The sequence below is a fragment of the Emys orbicularis genome, chromosome 11 (genome assembly GCF_028017835.1).
Source record: "Emys orbicularis isolate rEmyOrb1 chromosome 11, rEmyOrb1.hap1, whole genome shotgun sequence".
Classification (NCBI taxonomy): Eukaryota; Metazoa; Chordata; order Testudines; family Emydidae; genus Emys; species Emys orbicularis.
The window spans coordinates 20219162-20225626 of NC_088693.1; the positions used below are offsets into that span (position 1 = coordinate 20219162).

At 41.2% G+C, this 6465-nt stretch overlaps 1 pseudogene; it reads right to left on the reverse strand.

Moving 5' to 3' along the window:
* Positions 1-1812: 1812 nt before the first annotated feature.
* On the reverse strand, positions 1813-4389 carry LOC135885771 (uncharacterized; annotated as a pseudogene).
* Between the last annotated feature and the right edge of the window lie 2076 nt (positions 4390-6465).

Below are 6465 nucleotides of genomic sequence, written 5' to 3' on the forward strand. Positions count from 1 at the left end.
TAACAGAATCACTGTTTTGGCTCAAGTAGTAGAGGTTGCTGTTGCAGTAGTGCTGATCCCAGGTTCAGACCCTGCTGATGACCAATGCAGGAGTCCATTACACTTACAAATTTAAAGCCTGAGGTATTGAGTGACACCTGGATGGTATTAAATGTCCTTTGCTCCCTTTTACTTCAGCATGAGATGAGGGTACTTAGCACTGTTAGCCTTTAATTTGTATAAAATTTAAACGTTGAGGTTGAGAAATACTTTAAATAAAATATAATTCTCTAACTCCTCTGCATTCCTACAATTTTTATATGTTCGAAGATTTTTTTCAAAGCAAATAAATCAAACTTACCTGTGAGCTGAGATCTATAAGTAAATAAAATATTCAAGCCAGATCAATTTTTATGGCAAATAAAATCCTTTGAAAAAACAAGCTTTATAATAGATGTGCTGACACAGCCTTAAGTAGAGTGGTAAGAATAGTTTGCTAATTAAAAGTGGGATGCCTGCAATAATGGTAATCAATACATTTAAAGCTTTTTTATGAACATGAAAGAAAAATAAAAAGGGGGAACAAAGAAATTAGTGACCAGTTAGTCAAAGCTTAGTACCAAGTAAAACACTTGAGCAAATAATAAAGGAATTGATCTGTAAGATCTTAAAAGACAATCTGATGACCAATGTGCAGCCTAGTTTAATAAAGAACAGGCCATGCTAGATTAGTCTCATAGCTTTCTTTGTTACAAATACAGCTTCAAGAGTCTAGTCCTGAAAGCCTTACTCATGTGAGTAATCTTCATTCACCTTAGTAGTACTGTTGAATCAATGGGGTTACTCATGTGAGTAAGGATTTGCAGGCAAACAGAATTTATTATGTATTATGTGTATTTTAGTAGTGCCCCTAATGCATTTGGATTTTAGTAATTTAGTCCCCAAATCAGGAAGGCACTTAAGCATGTGTTTAAGTCCTTTCATATTCAAGAAAACAGTTAAGTATGTGCTTACCTTTATAGGCTTCAGTAGGACTTATGTATATGCTTAAAGTTAAGCACATATTTAAGTGCTTTCCTGAATACAGATGCCTTCCTGAGTTGGGGATTTAGAAATTACCACATAAAGTCATAACCATGATCTTTCTGATTTAGTATCCTGCCTATAACTGTGGCATGTGACCATATGTCCAAATCTAAGGGCTATTCTACACACAGTTTTGTACTGTTGGTACAAAAACTGTGTGTAACCCAGCACTTGAACTTTACAATAATGTTATTAGAATAAAAATACTGTTGGGTGGGTACAAAATTGGCTATTAGACCATAAACAGAATGATAATCTAGATTGTATAGAGATATCAAAACTCCATGGCTTCAATATTGGGACCAGTACTATTTCACAACTTCATAAATGACCTGAATATTGAATATTGAACATCAATAAAATTTGCATGCAACACCTCATTAGAGGGAATAAATAAATAATGGAGAAGAGAGAGAAATTCCCAAATGATTTAGAGAGATTAGAAAAATATCTATATAGGATATGATTTAATTTAGAGAAAAGATGTATAAAATCTAAGGTTGTTATTGATAACAATCGTGCTGAGAAGGGTTTGAAATGATAATAGATGCCAAAGTAAATGTGAACTTGCAATGTGATGTTGTAGACTGTGTAGACTGTCGGTCCTTCATCAGTTGAGACTGAGCCCATCACAACACGTCTTCCAATCTTCTCTTGCTCTGGCCATCCTTCGCCATGCTTGTCCATATCTCCTTTTAGGAAATCATCCCAACTCTTTGGTGGCCGACCGCGTTGCCATTTCTGTTCTCACGGATACCACTCAGATATAGCTGCGGTCCATCTGTTGTCGCTGAATCGGGCCACATGTCCCACCCACCGCATTTTGCTGAGCCTGCTTTCAACAACGTCTCGCACTCCAGACTGCTGCCTAATTATTTCATTGGGGATGTGATCGTGGAGCGAAATGCCCAAAAATGTTCGTTCCATTGCCCTCTGTGTGACAGCCAGTTGATGTTCTTCAATCTTTGTCAGCGACCATGTTTCACTGCCATATAACATCGCTGTAAGTACAGTCGAGTTGAAAAGATTCGCATGAGTTGTTTTGCTGATCTTTCCTTGGAGGATGTCCTTGATGTCATTGAATGCACACCATCCAGCTTTTTTTCTGCGTGACAGTTCGCTTTTCTGATCGTGACACATGTTGACTTCCTGGCCCAAATAAACGTATTTATCAACCTCTTGGATCTGCTCTCCTCCAAGAATTATTTGGGTTCTTGGCAGAACATCTGATCTCATGTATTTCGTTTTTGACCGATTCATTTTTAATCTGAATTGACTACTTTTCGTGTTCAGTTCTTTAAGCATTCTCTCAAGCTGGGCTGTATTTTCGGCTATCAGCACTATATCATCTGCGAACCTGAGATGGTTTAGCTGCTCGCCGTTGATATTAATCCCACCTTTCAAGTCTGCTCGTTGAAAAACCGATTCAAGACAGGCTGTGAATAATTTTGGTGAAACTGTATCTCCTTGTTTCACACCTTTCTCAATGGGGATTTGGAGGGGAGTATCAAACAGCGATATGTCCGTGCTGCAGCCAGAGTTTGCTTCCTTTAGTAATGTGATATATTTCACGCTGATGCCCTGTTCTGAAAGAGCTTCAAGAACAGCGTTAGTCTCTATGCTGTCAAACGCCTTCTTGTAGTCCACGAAGGCAGTGCACAAAGGGAACTTATATTCCCTTGAATGCTCTAGTAGTTGGTTTAGAGTGAAGAGGTGGTCTATCGTGCTATAATTCCTTCGAAAGCTGGCCTGCTCTCTAGGATGCTGTTCATCCAGGTTTCGCGACAGTCGATTTGTTATTATTTTAGTGAACAATTTATAGATATGCGAAAGCAGGCAGATCGGGCGATAGTTCTTTAGATTTTCTCGATCGCCTTTCTTATGCAGCAAGATGGTATTGGACTATTTCCAACTGGATGGTATCTTCTGGATTTCCAGGTAGCGGCTGAACCTTTGGGCGAGAGCTTTCCTAAGTTCCTGACCTCCCGCCTTAAGCACTTCTGCTGTCAGACTGTCCTTACCTGGAGCCTTCCCCTCTTTCATTTGAAGGACTGCGTGACAGACTTCGCTAATGAGAACCGGGAGTATGTGTTCATCGGTTTGTTGAAGTGATGGCATTGGGACATCTATACAGGGTGCAAACAGCTGGGTATAGAAATCCCTGCAGATTGCCTCCATCTCTGTTTGATCGGTTACTGATTCTCCGTCCCTGTTCTTCAAAGCCAATAATGATGACCTGTTCAACGCCAGTTCCCGTTTGCATTTTTTGAGACTCTTACGATCTTCAGCAGCCTTTAGGAGCTTTTTGGTTCGAAATTTCTCGAAGTCTTCCTTCAACTTCATTCATATGAGCTTATGGAGAAGGGAGTACTCGAGCCTGTCGCTACCCTTTCTTTTCATTTTCCTCCTCTTCTCCAATAAAGTCTTTGTATTCTCTGAGATTCTTCTGCTAGCTCTTCTTGGTCTTTCACGTTCAGCTGGTTTCACACACCGTTTCAGTCTCTTACTGAAGTTCTCATAATCGTCTTCACAGTTGTCCAGGAGGCTCCAATCTTCCCTAGAAATGTTTTCCTTCAGGATTGCCTCATCAAAAGCTACCGGTTGGTGCCTTCTGTTCACCATACACACCCCATTTTTCTCCACCTTCACAGTGAACATGAGTCTGGCTCTCAGTAGGTGATGATTGCTACCGATATTGAATGATGGCACTACTGAAATATCCTGCACGATGAGTCGTCTATCGATCAGAAAGTAATCGATTTCATTTTTTGTCTTCGCATTTGGTGCGATCCAGGTCCATCTTCTGTTGGCCTTCTTTCGGAACCAGGTGTTACCAATGAACATTCTCCTCGTCTTTGCCAATATAGCTAGTCGGTCTCCTCACGCGTTTCGTTCTCCGATACCATACCTTCCTATGAACTTTTTGCCCTCTCTCCCTCTTCCAACCTTGGTGTGAAAATCTCCCATCACAATCGTATATGTGGAACTCTGAACGAGGGTTTCCTTCAGTTCCTGATAGAATCCTTCCACATCATCATCTTCGCATGCACTTGTGGGAGCAAAGATCTGGATGATTTTGAGGGTACTATTTCGGTTCAATTGGAGGTAAAGCACCCCGATACGTGATGACTTCAAATGGCATGAGACAATTTTCGAAGACCATTCGTTGTTTATGATGAATCCAACTCCTCCAACTGTCCTTGTGCCTTCTCCTTTTCCTAGAATGACCATGCTTCCATCCCTCCAGCTGACCTCCATCTCCTTCTTTCGTCGTGTTTCGCAAACACCCAGCACATCGCAGGCTGTTTCTGCCTTTTCCTCCATACGATGGTTTATCGATTCCTCCCTCGTCAGTGTTCTGCAGTTATAAGTGCATACTGAGAGAGTTGTCTGGTTTCCTTTTGGCGACCTGGTATCTGAGATTCTTTGCAGCCTCTCGTTGTTCGACTGCCTCACTGCCTCCGGAATGGGGATCGAGGGACGTATCGAGAACTGAAACTTGGTTTTTCATGTTGTTTTAGCCATTGTTTTCAGCCACCCGCTGGCTGGGCTGTCAGTGGCGCGTTTACCTCCTCAATTTAGCTAGCTTACAGCCTCAGAAAGAGGGATTATACACCCCTCCACAGAGGAAGCAACCCCCTCGCTGGGCTGACAGTCCGACACCTTGATAGCATGGTTAGACCTGCCGGAGAATGCACTCCTCTACCTTCGCTGTCGAACAGCCAGGGTCATTGCTGCGCCACGTTGAGGTGTCGAGGTAGGATTTGCAGCAGATGTTATGTAAGAAAGAAAGAAGTATATAGGGGATAAGGCCACATTCAGAATACTGTATATAGTTTGGGATCTGTTATAAAATAGACAACAGACAATAGATAACTCACAGGGGTCGGCAAACTTTCAGAAGTGGTGTGCCGAGTCTTCATTTATTAACTCTAATTTAAGGTTCCGCGTGCCAGTAATACATTTTAACGTTTTTAGAAGGTCTCTTTCTATAAGTCTATAATATATAACGAAACTATTGTTGTATGTAAAGTAAATAAGGTTTTTAAAATGTTTAAGAAGCTTCATTTAAAATTAAATTAAAATGCAGAGCCCCCTGGACCAGTGGCCAGGACCCGGGCAGTGTGAGTGCCACTGAAAATCAGCTCGCGTGCCGCCTTCGGCACCCATGCCATAGGTTGCCTACCCCTGACTCAGAGGATGGGGTAGGGGGAACATCACATGGGACAGGAGACACCCTCTCCAGGGGTGAGGAGGAGGGAGACAAACCAGGCTCCTCATGACCACCACCCAGACCCAGCACATGACCCTAGTAGCCTATTCTTTCCCCCTCCCCACCATCTCCCCTCCTTCTGGAATAACAGCCTTCTCCTGCTGTCCCTAATATAGCCAGTCCTATGGCTCAAATGATAGTCTGTGCTGCAGTGTTGAAGGTTTAGTGTTCAAGTGCTGTTGATGTAGGGGTGGTTTGTTTTAGTTGTGCATAAAATAACTTATTTTTACCCTTTTCCTTTAAAAAAAAGGGGGGGGGAATTCCATTAATATAAAACCCTGCGATGAAAAAAATATTATTTAGGTTGCAAAGTCAAGCACTCAAAAGTTAGGAAATACCAGATCAATAGTTGCCTTTGTAACCTTAGTTCTATTCTTGTGCATATGCATTATAATACAGTCTTTAGTTATGTGATCATGTACTCTTTCCCCACAGGACACCTGTCTCATTTAATGCACAGGACAAATGCACAAGAGGGGGAGAATTAAGGTTGGAAAGGCAACCATAAACCTGGCATTTCCTAACTTTCAAGTGCTTGACTTTGCAACCGTGATAATGTTCTTTTCATGTAGTTTCTGCATGTAATAGTAATAAAAGTTAGATATCAAGTTTATTTAGTACAGAGGTAAATAGGGTTTTAATATGAGGGATGTTCCATGTATTGAGGCTGACAGGATTTCCGTGTAAATTTAAGCCTCACTTTTAGAACTCTCAAATGTCAGGGTTTTTTTCAGCCACAGCTGAAAAAAAATCCTGACATTTGAGAGTTCTATTGCGAGATTATTAATGAGGCTTAATTTTACCCAGAAATCACATCTCTCATGATCAATTCATGAGAGTTGGCATGTCTGCACAGAGCTCTTCTTTAGTATATACTTATTCATAGGCATAAACCATAAGGGAGGGACTTCCTGATCAGTTAGTTACTTAAAAAAGGTGAATTTTATAATCTAAAATGGATCCCTCATTGGAACCCTTTTAATGCATCAGCTACCCAATTTATACTTTAACTGTATTTTTCTTTTCTCCTGTTTCTGTTTTCTTCATTTTGCTGGAGAGTTAAGGAAATCATTGCACTCGAGCATTCTTCCTATTTCCTCTGATGCAGGTCATAGGTGGAGTGACAT